This window comes from Bos grunniens, chromosome 16 (genome assembly GCF_055505025.1).
Source record: "Bos grunniens cultivar Pamir isolate PY7600 chromosome 16, Bosgru_T2T1.0, whole genome shotgun sequence".
Taxonomy (NCBI): Eukaryota; Metazoa; Chordata; class Mammalia; order Artiodactyla; family Bovidae; genus Bos; species Bos grunniens.
Window position 1 is genome coordinate 36,469,726 of NC_141180.1, and position 14,062 is coordinate 36,483,787.

The window sequence follows — 14,062 nt, forward strand, 5'->3', positions numbered from 1 at the left end:
CAGAGATCACAAACTTTAACCCATTTGTAACTAACTCAAGTCCTTTGTCAATCAGTTCCTTCAGCCAATACTCCAGGAAAAAAGAAGTAAAAATGGTAGGAACCACTGTTACCGGTGGGCTTCCCTTGTAGCTCAGTTGGTAAAGAGTCCTCCTATAATGCAGGAGACCTGGGTTTGATTCCTGGGTTGGGAAGATCCCCAGGATAAGGAAATGGCAACCCACTCCAGTATTCTTGCCTGGAGAATCCCATGGACTGTAACCTGTCAATCTCTTCTGTCCATGGGATCGCAAGAGTCAGACACGACTTAGTGACTAAACCACCACCCCCACCACCACTGTTACTGGTGGGCTAAGTAGAACAGATAGTGTAGTGAATGAGCTTTGTGACCTGTCAATATTTGAACAAAGGTAAGTCATGCTGTTGCTTAGCCACTGAGTTGTGTCCAACTCTTTGCAACCCTAGGGACGGCAACACATCAGGCTTCCCTGTCCTCCACTATCTCTTGGAGTTTGCTCAAACTCATGTCCATTGAGTCAGTGATGCTGTTTAACTGTCTCATCCTCTGCCTCCCCCTTCTTCTTTTGCCTTCAATCTTTCCCAGCAACAAGGTCTTTTCCAATGAGTTGGCTCTTCCCATCAGGTGGCCAAAGTATTGGAGCTTCAGCTTCAACATCAGTCCTTCCAATGAATATTCAGGACTGATTTCCTTTATGATTGACTGCTTTGATCTCCTTGCAGTCCAAGGGACTCTCAACACCACAATTTGAAAACATCAGTTCTTCAGTGCTTAGCCTTTTTTATGGTCCAACTCTCACATCTGAACATGACTACTGGGAAAACCACAGCTTTGACTATACGGACCTTTGTCAGCAAAATGATGTCTTTGCTTTTTAATACGCTGCCTAGTTTTGCCATAGCTCTCCTTCCAAGAAGCAAGTTTCTTTGAATTTCATGGCCGCAGCCACCATCTGACTTGCAAACATTGTTTCAGGGATGGTGCTACTGCCTTGCACCCCCACCCCCAGCTGTGGACTGAGGACTGAGGTGGCAGAGAGTTGGTGGGAGGCAACAGATGGAAAGTCATGAAGTGGGTCCCAAAGACCAACAGTTAGAGGGACGGTGGGCTGAGTCCTCTGGGAGCAGACACAGTGAGCTCAGCAGAGCAAAGACCCCCTAGTAACTGGAACCAGAAGGGTGGTCAGTTTTTTCTTCTTAAATAACGGTTCATGTTTCCATGTATTTTCTCTTCCATTTTTAGTCGTAGTGTATTGGCTTAGGGGCTTCCCAGGTGACGCAAGAGATAAAGAACCTGCCTGCCAATGCAGGAGACAGAAGAGCACAGGTTTCATCCCTGGGTTGGGAAGATCCCCTGGAGTAGGAAATGACAACCCACTCTGGTATTTTTGCCTGGGGAATCCCATGGACAGAAGAGCCTGGCTGGCAACAGTCCATGGGGACACAAGAGTCGTACATGACTGAGCGACATAGCACTGAGCGACATAGCACGCAGCGTGCATGCATGTGATGGCTAGTGACTGTTCAGGAAAGGTCACTCTGATACACTTTGAGAATAAAACTCTATGGGAGAGGGGATGGATAAATTGGAAGATTGGGATTGACATATATACAGTATAATAATAAAATAGATAATTAATAAGGACCTACTGTATGGCACTGGTGGCTCAGACGGTAAAGCGTCTGTCTACAAGGTGGGCGACCAGGGTTCAATCCCTGGGTCGGGAAGATTCCCTGGAGAAGGAAATGGCAATCCACTCCAGTACTATTGCCTGGAAAATCCCATGGACAGAGGAGCCTGGAGGCTACAGTCCATGGGGTTGCAAAGAGTTGGACACGACTGAGTGACTTCACTTCACTTCACTCTATGGCACAGGGAACTGGACTCAATACTCTGTAAAGACCTATATGGGAAGAGAATTTTAAAAAGAGATATATGTAAATGTATAACAGATTCTCTTTACTGTATACCTGAAACTAACAAAGCACTGTAGGTCAACTGTATACCAATAAAAATTTTAAAAAACAACTCTATAGGAAACTGTGATAAACATAACAGCAAAGAAACCCTCCTATAAGTGATGCCAGGAAGAGAAGAGAGATGTTGGGAGGAGTAGCTGGAAGAATCTGGGGCTTTATTCACAGCTCCAGGCAAACCGGTTTTGAGTCACTGGGAAACAGAAGGAGTGATGGGTCGTCCCTCACCTCTTCTGAACCACGATGCATCCAGCCTTGTTACCAGCAGAGTGGTGGTAAAGAAAGGTTACTCATAAATAGGTCAGCTGTCAGTTGCACACAGGCCAGCCTCCAGCAGTGCCCTGAGGGCTCCAAGGGAAAGCAGCCACCTCTCAGAATTGTGCTCAGGGACCAGCTGTGCCTGGGACCCTGAAACCAACATGCTACCTTGTCCAGATGCCTTGCAAACAGGTAAGGACCCCTTGGTTCAGGCCTTCCCAAGAAGAACAGAGGGCCAGATGGAGGTGCCAGGCTCCATCTGTGCTCAGCTCTGAGTGCTCCAAGGCCCCAGAGGGTGAATTGAGATTCTAACACAAATTCAGCCAGGCCAGGACCTTAACAGGGCTGCCTGCTCCCCTGTGCCCTGAGCTGGGTCTCCTGCGCATCCGGGCTCCACTTTGTCCTTCCCTTTGCTGAACGCTTCTAAGGAAACGTAAGGGGAAGCAAACTCTGATGCTTTGCCAGCATCATTGTTTCCATTCCTCTTCCTCATCCTTTGCTTATCAAGGCCAAAGGAACCGAATTCTTAATAAATCACCTCATAATCTAGTCCAATGGAGGTTTCAAATACAGTAGGAGCCCCAGGATACCTCTGTCACATCCTTGTTTTTATAAAGGAAAGGACATGAAGACTGAAACAAGTTGTGTTTCCAGCTGAGGCTCAGAGAAGATAAGGGGCCTGGACAAAGTCACACAGCCAGGTGGTGGCAGAAGTTGCTGCTCTGGGAGAGTCTGTGAAGTTTTTGCCTACCATCCATTCACCCTTTTTCTAGTTGCACCTTCCTTTGGGAAATGCCCCTTAATTTTAGTTCATATTGTGTGGGCATTTTTTTTTTTTTTTTAATCTATTTGGCTGTGCTGGGTCTTAGTTGCAGCATTCAGAATCTCTAGTTGCAGTGTGGAAATTCTTAGTTGCGTCATGTGAGATCTAGTTTCCTGACCAGGGATTAAACTCCAACCAGCAGCATTTGGAGTCCAGAGTCTTAGCTACTGGGCCACTGGGGAGGTCCCAGCTCACACTGTTGAGTGAGACTAACCTGGTCCCAGAATCTGGGGTAAACATGTGACTCAGGCCCAGGAAGTAATTTCACCCTCAATGATTGGCTTACGGATGGGCACGTGACCCAATTCAAGCCAATAAGAATCAGGCTTAGGATTTTGGCTCGAACAGTTGGGAGAGGAAAGCTGGGGCAGCTGAGCTGAACATAAACATGTGGGGGCCGCCAAGCCTGGAGAGCCTGACAGTGGGTAAAGCCAGCACAGGACAGCAGAGTGGAGAGATGGAGAGCTACTGAGTACTGGTGACAGTCTTTCAGCTTCTGGATCCAGCCCTGCCTGAAGCCATAAGCCAGTAAATGTTCTTTTTGGTTTGCTGCTGCTGCTGCTAAGTCACTTTAGTCGTGTCTGACTCTGTGCGACCCCATAGATGGAAGCCCACCAGGCTCCCCCATCCCTGGGATTCTCCAGGCAAGAATACTGGAGTGGGTTGCCATTTCCTTCTCCAATGCATGAAAGTGAAAAGTGAAAGTGAAGTCGCTCAGTTGTGTCTGACTCTTAGCGACCCCATGGACTGCAGCCCACCAGACTCCTGCATCCATGGGATTTTCCAGGCAAGAGTACTGGAGTTGGGTGCCATTGCCTTCTCTGTTTTTGGTTTGAGATTTGAATTGCTCACTGACATTTGCAAATGAAAAGTCCTGAACCAAGCAGACTCTAAATCCGTGTTCTCTCCAGACTCCACACTGCCACCAGCTGGTCCATCAAGCCTCTGAAGCACCATCCCAGCTCTCCCCAGGATGTATACTTCAGCAGTATTTTGGCTTGCCAGTTGACTCAGTGGTAAAGAATCTGCCTGCCAATTCAGGAGACTTGGCTTTGATCACTGAATAGGAAAGATCCCTTAGAGGAGGAAATGGCAACCCACTCCAGTATTCTTGCCTGGAGAATTCCATGGACAGAGGAGCCAGGAGGGTCACAGTCCACAGGGTCGCAAATGAGTTGGACACAACTTAGCAACTAAACAATACAATAGTACTTAGCTTCAGCTTGTCTCTGCTCCATAAACTGTGTTTACCTTTAAAATCTACCCCCTAGGACTTCCCTGGTGGTCCAGTAAATCCACCTGCCAATGCAAGGGACACAGGTTTGATCCCTGGTCCAGGAAGACCTCACATGCCTTGGAGTAACTAAGCCCTTCCACCACAACTACTGAGTCCCTGCAGCCCAGAATCCAAGCTCTACAACAAGAGAAACCTCTGCAATGAGAACCCTGAGCGCTGAGATGAAGAGCAGGCCCCACTCTCTGCAATAAGAGAAAACCCACACAGCAATGTAGACCTAGCACAGCCAAAAATAAATACATACATAAATAATTTTTTTTAAGGTATGTCTTAAAAAAAAAATCAGGCCCCTGGTAATTTCCTGGCAGTCCAGTGATTAAGACTCCATGCTTTCACTGCCAAGGGCCCGGTTTCCATCTCTGGTCTGGGAACTAAGGTCCCACAAGCCTTGTGATGTGGCCAAATAAAATAAAATTCAGTCCCTAACAAGGTCCTGACCCAGGTGCTTAAAAAAACTAAGAAGGGGACTTCCCTGGTGGTCCAGTGGTTAAGGCTCTGCGTTCCCAATGCAGGGGGCCTGGGTTTAATCCCTGGTCAGGGAACTAGATCCCTCATGCTACAGCTAAGACCCAGCCCGGCCAAATAAATAATTTAATTTTTAAAAAAAAGAAGAAAGAAGAGGCCAGGTGAACAAGCACTGGCCTTTGCTTTCTCCTTTGGATCAAATCAGCCCCAGGGAGTGTGGGACCCTCAGCAGAGCCCAGGGTGCCCTCCGTGTGTTTCCTTCCACCTCCTCTGCAGTCACCCTAGGGGCTCCTCATCCTTCTAGGAAGGAGACAGCTAGAGACAAGCAAACAAAGCTTCCATCCACCATCTCAGAGGAGGAAGGAACCATGACAGGGACTTGTACACAAAACTTTATAAGCTTGGTATCTTGTAAACTTTTATTATTTTTTGTTATCTCACAGATGTTTCCTTGTAACATCTAGGGGTGGAGGAGGAAGAAGAGGGGGTGGAGGAGGAAAAAGAGGAGGTGGAGGAGAAATCCCTTATAGAGAAAAAGAGATCAAGGGAGGGAGCTAGTCTGTGGAAGTGCCTGCATGAATTTCCAGCATCACTGTTGGTTTGACAAATGCAGCTGCTCTGTTGTGGGCTTGTGGGAAACAGACATCCTTTCTTTTTTAAATTAAAAAAAATTTTTTTGCCACGCTGTGCAGCAGACAGGATCTCACTTCCCTGACTAGGTGTCAAATCCGTGCGCCCTGCATTGGAAGCATGGAGTCTTCACCACTGGACAGCCAGTGAAGTCCCAGACATCATTTCTGGCAAAAGCTACACCCCAAGATCTCAAGGGCTGTCTGATGACATGTCACCCCGAGTCTATGTACAGTTTATCGGGGGACTTTGTTCCAAATCCCCTGTGCCAACAACCTTGAAGAGCTCCCTACCCCCTTGTATGAATGCGCAGTAAGCTTTGTGAATAGAGTCGGTCGCCCTTATTAGGCAGGTGCGGTTAAGACAAAGGACAGCCACAAGGGCAGGGGCATTTCATTTTGGATTCCAACACTTGGGGTCAGTGGTTAATTACTAAGTCTCTGTATTCCAAGGTCACTTGAAGTGGGAATGGAGACATGAATCCTATGTTAATCAGTGGATTAACCTGAGCAAATGGGCTTCTTTCAACAGGAGGGGCCACACCCCAAACTGCAAGCCCCTAGTACACAGCCTCCCCTGAGGCCAGAGAAAAGAAGTGAAGTCACTCAGTCATGTCCGACTCTTTTCGACCCCATGGACTGTAGCCTGCCAGGCTCCTCTATCCATGGGATTTTCTAGGCAAGAATACTGGAGTGGGTTGCCATCTCCTTCTCCAAGGGATCTTCCCAACCCAGGAATCAAACTTGGGTCTCCTTCATTGCAGGCAGACTCTACCATCTGAGCCATCAGGGAAGCCAGACAAATGAGGGTCAAGCCTCTGCTCTTTTGGCCAGTATCTCTATTTCTGCTCCAGGATTCAGAGTTCTCCAGGGCTAATATTTCTAGATCTTATGGAGGAGCTGGCCAGAGACAAGGGTCTTTTATTTTTTTAATTTAGCCAGATTTTTTAAAATTTATTATTATAATTTTTAAAAATTTAGTTAATTTATTTTAGGTTGCGCTGGGTCTTCATTGCTGCCCATGGGCTTTCTCTAGTTGTAACGAATGGGGGCTACTCTCTAGCTGTGGTGCTTGAGCCCAAGCACCATTGCGGTGGCTTCTCTTGTTGCAGACCATGGGCCCTAGGGCACCTGGGCTTCAGAAGTTATTGCTCACAGGCTCTAGAGCTCCGGCTCAGTAGTTGTGGCACACAGGCTTAGTTGGCATGTGGCATCAGACCCGTGTCCCCGGCATTGTCAGGCAGATTCTTAACCACCGGACCACCGGGGAAGTCCAGCTATATACTTTCTTACTGGGGTATAATTGCTTTACAGCGTTGTGTTGGTTTCTGCCGTGCGGTGAAATGAATCAGCTATATGTGTGTGTGCGCGCTTAGTCGTTCAGTCATGTCTGACTCTTTGCAGCACCATGGAGCTTGCTAGGCTCCTCTGTCCATGGGATTTTCCAGGCAATACTAGAGTGGGTTGCCATTTCCTTCTCCAGGGGATCTTCCTGACCCAGGGATTGAACTCGAGTCTCTTGAGTCTCCTGCATTGGTAGGTGGATTCTTTACCACTGTGCCACCTGGGAAGCCCAGCTATACATGTATATACAAATATATATATATATAACCCTCTATGACCTCCATCCCACCCCCTAGGTCATCACAGAGCACCGAGTTGAGCTTCCTGTGCTTTGTAGCAGGTTCACACTAGCTATTTATTTTACACATGGTGGTGTATATATGTCAATCCTAATCTCCCGGTTCATCCCACCCTCTCCTTCACCTGCTGTGTCTACATGTCCGTTCTATACATCTGCGTCTCTATTCCTGCCCTGGGAATAGGTTCATCTGTACCAGTTTTCTGGATTGCATATCCATGCTTTAATAGCCGATACTACATTTTCTGACTTACATCACTCTGTGTGACAGATTCTAGGTCCATCTACCCCTTTACCAATGACCCCCAGATATGGAGCACTTCACCAGTTTGGGTGTCATCCTCATGCAGGGGCCATGCTAATCTTTGTGTCATTCCAATTTTAGTATTTGTGCTGCCGAAGCAAGTGCTGCAAAAATCTTCTGATGCCACGGGCTCTTTCTGTCAAGTACTTCAGCACCTTTTGTCTGGAGGCTGGTTGCGTCTGATGTTGGCAGTTAAGGTGGGGCCAACATTCTGGAAAAGCTGGGGGAAGGTGTGAGCCTGATGCCAGAAGGGAGAGACTAAAGGATATGATCACTGCCCCCCCACCCCACCCCACCCAACCCCAGACTATCCCCTCCCCACACCAGGCCTCCCTGCCTCTCAAGTCACTGCTGCTTCTCCCTGAATGAAATCAGAGAGGAACAGACAGCAAAGCAGAGCAGACTTCGAGGCCAGAAACCCAACCCCAGGGCACCCCTGGAAACAGGTGCTGTCACTCAGGGTATGGGAAATTCCCAGCTCGAACTGCCGTCTGAGCACAGAGGCGTCCAGGGGCCAGTGGTTTCCTCAGGGGCAGGTGCTCCTGGACTCGTCCTCCCCGTGCAGCCATCTGGGCCCTGCTCCTTCCCAGCCTGCCTGCTGGCATTGCCCAGAAAGAGCCACCCTAGTGCTCCTATGCTGTTTTTCCGGTGACACCAAACATGGCCATGCTGGGCTGAGGCCCCAGGAGGCTGGGGCAGGAGAGCTGAGACCCCTGGCTTGACCCCAGAGTTTGGTTTTAGGGGAAGCACAGCAAAACAGGAGGCTTGTCTCTCTGCCTGTTTCCTTCTTGTTTCCTTCGTCCCCGGAAAGACTGAACAAAAGTCCTCAACATGAACGAAATTGAAGGGAGGGACATGCATCCTAAAAAGTTCAGAGAGCAAAACAAGCCAGGACAAGGTCCCTGGGGCCGTGTCCCCTTGATGCTGCGGCGGCCTCTGTGGTGGCCTCTGGAGTGGCCTCAACACAGCATCTGTGCAACAAGGGAAGTGCAGAAGGGACCTGCTGTCTGGGAATTTCCCTTCACCCAGTGACAGCTCCACTCACCAAGCTTTGCCCAGAGCTCTGGACCAGCTTGGCCCCAACCACAGGCCCCTGAGTCAGCCACAGAGTAGAGTCAACTGGGGCTGGAGGGGAGAGCTGGGAGGCTGGCCAGCGTTAGAGCCAGCGGGATGGGCCCAGCAGGCAGAATCAAGCAGAGACTAAGGGGCTCGGGGCAGCTCCCGCAGTGCCCCCTGGTGGCTAAAAGCAGCCCTAGCCGACCCCCAAGAGCCCAGACTGTTCTGCCACAAATTCATGTCCATCTCTTAGCGACCCCATGGACTGCAGCACGCCAGGCTCCTCTGTCCTCCACTGTCTCCTGGAGTTTGCTCAAATTCGTGTCTGTTGAGTCAGTGATGCCATCCAACCAGCTCATCCTCTGTTGCCCCCTTCTCCTCCTGCCCTCAATCGTTCCCAGCATCAGGGTCTTTTCCAATGAGTCAGCTCTTCCCATCAGGTGGCCAAAGTATTGGAGCTTCAGCTTCAGCATCAGTCCTTCCAAAGAATATTCAGGGTTGATTTCCTTTAGGATTGACTGGTTTGATCTCCTTGTTGTCCAAGGGACTCTCAAGAATCTTCTCCACCACCACAGTTCGAAAGCATCAAATTTTTGGTGCTCAGCCTACTTTATGGGCCAGCTCTCTGTACCTGACTACTGGAACTACTAGCTTACCTTCTGCCCATGGAGCAGACAGGATAAGAGAGCAGGATCAAGAGTCTCATTACATTTTTTGCCCCACAGTCCTCTTTTGCCTCACCCTATCCTAGACCTGACTTTTACCCTAGGATGTTGGATGGAGGGTCACCTTGCTCTTGTTCCGTGGGTGCTGAAAGCTGGGGGAGGGCTTGGGGTCCTTTCCACCCCTGCGGCCCCAGGTATTACATGTCTGGAGTCCTAGTTCCACAGCAGCAGACAGATTGAAGTTTTCACACTGACATGGGAATTTTGTTTTCCCAATCCTAGCTAGGTTTGAGCTCAGCCAAAGCAGCAGTTTTGACAGCCCTGACCATACCCTAAGGGTTTATATATATATATGTATATATATATATACATATATATATATTTTTTTTTAAGATAACAAGAAGCACAGCCAAGGGTGAGGCAGTGTGCTGGGTGGCCATGACATTGGAAAACATTCTCTAAAAACACCACATTTCTGACAGTTTTGAAGTGATCTGTTGACAGTTGTTATGACTTAGGTGAAAATGACATCTTTTCAACCAAAGGTGTTAGGACCAGTGGATATCCACATGCCACAGCTTTCACAAAAATCAACTCAAATAGATCCAAGACAGAAATCTAAGAGCCAAAACTGTTAAACTCTTAGAAGGAAACATGGGTGTAAATCTTCAAGACCTGGGATTAGACAACTGTCTTTTAAATAGGACACCAAAAGCACAAGCACGAGAAGAAAAAAATAAATACATTTGACTTCATCCAAATTAAAACCTTTGTGTATCAAAAGACACTATCAAGAAAGTAAGAAGCAAGCTACAGAATGGGGGAAATATTTGCAAATCATAGATCTGACAGTATCCAGAATATATAAAGAATTTTCACAAGTCAGTAACAAAAAGATGTAAACCAATTTAGAAATGAGCCAGGACTTCCCTGGTGGTCCGGTAGCTGAGACTCCAAGGTCTCAATGCAGAGGGTTCAGGTTCAATCCCTGGTCAGGGAGCTAGATCTCACATGCTGCAACTAAGACTTTGCATGCTGTAACTAAAGATCCCACACAGACAAATAAATAAATACAAATAAAATATTTTTTAAATGGGCTGAATGATTTGAATAGACATTTCTCCAAGAAGATATACAAATTGCTAATTAGCACACTGAAAAGATGTTCAACATCATTAACTGTTAAGGAAATGAAATCAGAACTTCAATAAGATAACACTGTTCAAAAAACCAGAAAATAAATGTTGGTGGGGATGTGGAAAATTCCCAGTGTTGGTGGGAATGCAAAATGGTGCAGCCACTGTTGAAAATACTTCAGTGGTTCCTCAAAAAGTTAAACACAGAGTAAAAATATGACCCAGCAATTTCATTTCTAGGTATACAACCAAGAGGAGGAAAACATGTCCAGGACTTCCCTGGTGGTCCAGTGGTTAAGAATCCACCTGCCAATGCAGGGGAGGTGGTTTCCATCACTGGCCCAGGATGATTCCACATGCCTCGAAGGAACTGAGCCCATGTATCACAGCTACTGAAGCCTGTGTGCCCTAGAACCCGTGCTCTGCAGCAAGAGAAGCCACCACAATGAGAAACCTGTGCACCGCAACTAGAGAGGAGCCTCCACTCGCTGTAACTAGAGAAAGCCCTTGTGCAGCAATGAAGACCCAGCACAGCCAGAAAAAAAAGAATTCCTGGACTCTGCTTAAAAAAATTATGTCCACACAAAAACCTGTGCACAAATGTACACAGCAGCATTATTTATAACAGGCAAAAAGTGTGTTTCCACTTCTGGGACACTCAAATGTCCAGCAATTGAAGAATCACCAGGGATCTTCGCAACCCAGGGATCGAATCCAGGTCTACCACAGTGCAAGCAGATTCTTTACCATCTGAGCCACCAGGGAGCCCCCGAAATCCACATATAATACCTTACACAAAAATTAATTCAGATGGGTCAAAGATCTAAATGCAAGTGTTAAAACTATCAAACTCTTAGAAAGAAACATAGGTGTAAACCTTTGAAACCTTTGATCAGTTAGTAGTGGCATATCCATACAATGAAATGTAAAAACAAGTGAAATATTTACAAGCCACCACACGGATGAACCTGGAAAACATCATTGTTCCCTGAGGGGTCCAGCAGCCCAGGCTGACATTTCTTGTCTTACAGTCCAGGGAGGCCCCAGCCTCCACGATCCAGAAACTTGGGAACACTCAGGTCCAAAGGGTTACCTTCTTAATGATCCCACCTTTTGAAAACATCTGAAGATCTGATGGACTCCATTCTTCAGGTTTGCCCTCTGCTTTAGCTGATTCCTTCTAAGGTCATGCTCTTGGACATCAACCACTATTTTTTTTTTTAAATCTCTGCAATTAAAAAAAAAAAAAATCTTGGGACTTCCCTGGTGGTCCAGTGGTTAAGACTCTGCACTTCTACTGCAGGGGGCGCAGGTTTGATCCCTGGTCAGGCGACTGTGATCCCATCTGCTGTACATTGTGGCCAAAAACAAAAAAAGGCCTTCTTTCTTTTTCATTTTCAGCACCCACCCAAATTTCTGAGCTTGAGTCCTCCCTGCAGAGGTGGCTGCATACCTCATGCATGGCCTGAAGTGTGGCTAATGTGGACCGAGTGTCTGGTCCACACACTTGTTTATGCCTGAGGCCCCTGCTCTGTCAGGCTCCATTCTTGGCTCCAGACACACTGCAGTGAGCAAAATTAAGTTCCTGCAAAGTAAATCCTCCAGAAATTTACATCCTATTGAAGGAAGACCAAAAAGCAGATGCTGAACATTTTGAGTGATGTTTTTGGCTTTGAAGGAAAATTCAGCACAGTAGGGGGATAAAGGGTCATGGGGGGCAGGTGTGTGTGTGTGCTTGTCCATTTAAGGGGAGACGGCAGAACCCCTCTCAGCTTGAAGTGTTTCTCAAAGAGTCGTAGCCCCAGTGTCCTGACAGACAGGGAACTCGTGAACAAGCAGACATACCCAGACTGTTGAGCAGGCCAGAAGTAAACTTCCTTGCAAGACCTGCCCAGCAGTATGGCCAGAGACAGGCAAACCCAAACAGCTCCAGGGTCTCTTTCATTTTTAAAATTTTTGTTTTTCTGGTTTTGGTTAAATAGCATGCAGGATCTTAGTTTCCTGACCGGGGTTCGAACCTGCACTCCCTGAACTGGGAATGGAGAGTCATAACCACTAGATCACTGGAGAAGTCCTAGGTCTCCTTTTAAGGTCAAGTTTAGCTGGGGTGCAAAGAGGGCAGCTTCAGCTCTTTGAGCAAAGGGAGTTTGTAAGCAGCCGTCTCCAGAAGGAGTCTGTGGCCTTTGGGAGGAAGTACCTCCTTGTCCTCACCTTGATGAGAGCTGCTCGGGATCACTTTCTTCCTCCTGGAAGATCTTGGTTTTGGGATCCTAGTGGCCAAAGGCCTGGCAAGACATCACTTAGCTATGGAGGTTGTTTTTAAGGTAAAGACATGAGAATTCACACCTTTTGTGTGTCTGTCAACCTGGGAGCACTTGCAATGTCACCTTGCAAAGGGCAACTTGCAACCCACCAATTTTGTGACTTAGGGTAAGACACCTAACATTTTAGGCCTCTAAGAATGATTAGAGTGCCTACTTCATAGTGTTTGGTGAGGAGTAAATGAAATGATGAATGTAAAGGGCTGGGTCATGGGACTTCCCTGGTGGTTCAGTGGTTAAGACTCTGCACTTCAATGCATGGAGCTCAGGTTCGATCCCTGGTCAGGGAACTAGGATCCCACATAACCACACAAGGAAGCCAAAAACAAAAACAAAAAAGGCTAGGTCATGTCTTATAAAGCTAAAGTAATTGAAACAGTGGCAGTGGCATAAGGATAGACATATAGACCTATAGAATAGAGAACCCAGAAGTAAACTTGTATATATAGTGAGTTGATTTTCAATAAGAGTGCCAAGACTATTCAATGCAGAAAAGACAGTCTCTCTTCAACAAATGGCATTGGGAAAACTAGATATCCACATGCAAAAGAATGAAATTGAACACTTAGGTTATGCCATATATAAAAATTAACTGAAAATGAATTAGAAACCTAAATAAGAGTGAAGACCATAAAACTCTTAGGAGAAAACGTGAGGACAAATCTTCATAATCTTGGATTTGACAATGGTTTCTTAAACATGATACCAAAACAGAAACAACAAAAGAAAAAAATAAATTGGAATTCATCAAACTTAGAAATTTTTGTACATTAAAGGACACTACAAGAAAGTGGAAAAAAAAACCCTACAGGATGGGAGAAAATATTTGAAAATCATATATCTGATAGAATCCAGAAAATATAAAGAAATCTAGGGCTTAGCAACAAGGCAACCTGATTGAAAAATGGCCAAGTGACTTGGAAAGAGGATAAACACATGGCCAAAAAGCACGTGAAAAGATGTTCAACATCATTAGACACTGCTGCTGCTGCTGCTGCTAAGTCACTTCAGTCGTGTCCGACTCTGTGTGACCCCATAGATGGCAGCCCACCAGGGTCCCCCGTCCCTGGGATTCTCCAGGCAAGAACACTGGAGTGGGTTGCCATTTCCTTCTCCAATGCATGAAAGTGAAAAGTGAAAGGGAAGTCGCTCAGTCATGTCTGACTCTTCGGGACCCCATGGGCTGCAGCCTACCAGGCTCCTCTGTCCATGGGATTTTCCAGGCGAAAGTACTAGGGAAATCCAAATCAAAACCTCAGTTAGATACCACTTCTCACCTACTGGAATGGCCATAATTTAAAAAAAAATTTTTTTTAAAGGGAAGTAAGTGTTGATAACAATGTGGAGAAATTGGAACCTTCATACATTACTGGTAGGAATGTAAAATGGCACAACTGCTGTGGAAAATGGTTTAGTAGTTCCCCAAAAAGTTAAACATAGAATTACCGTACAACCCAGCAATTCTACTGCTA

At 46.7% G+C, this 14,062-nt stretch overlaps 1 protein-coding gene and 1 non-coding gene across 2 annotated transcripts in view; one reads left to right on the top strand and one right to left on the bottom strand.

The window, feature by feature from the left end:
- LOC147356587 (uncharacterized) overlaps positions 1 to 14,062 on the top strand; it is a 106,278-nt gene that overhangs the window by 88,579 nt on the left and 3,637 nt on the right. The window lies entirely within an intron of this gene.
- Positions 7,414 to 7,517, bottom strand: LOC147356588 (U6 spliceosomal RNA). Its single transcript, XR_015143896.1, has one exon. It is a non-coding gene; the product is annotated as a U6 spliceosomal RNA (small nuclear RNA).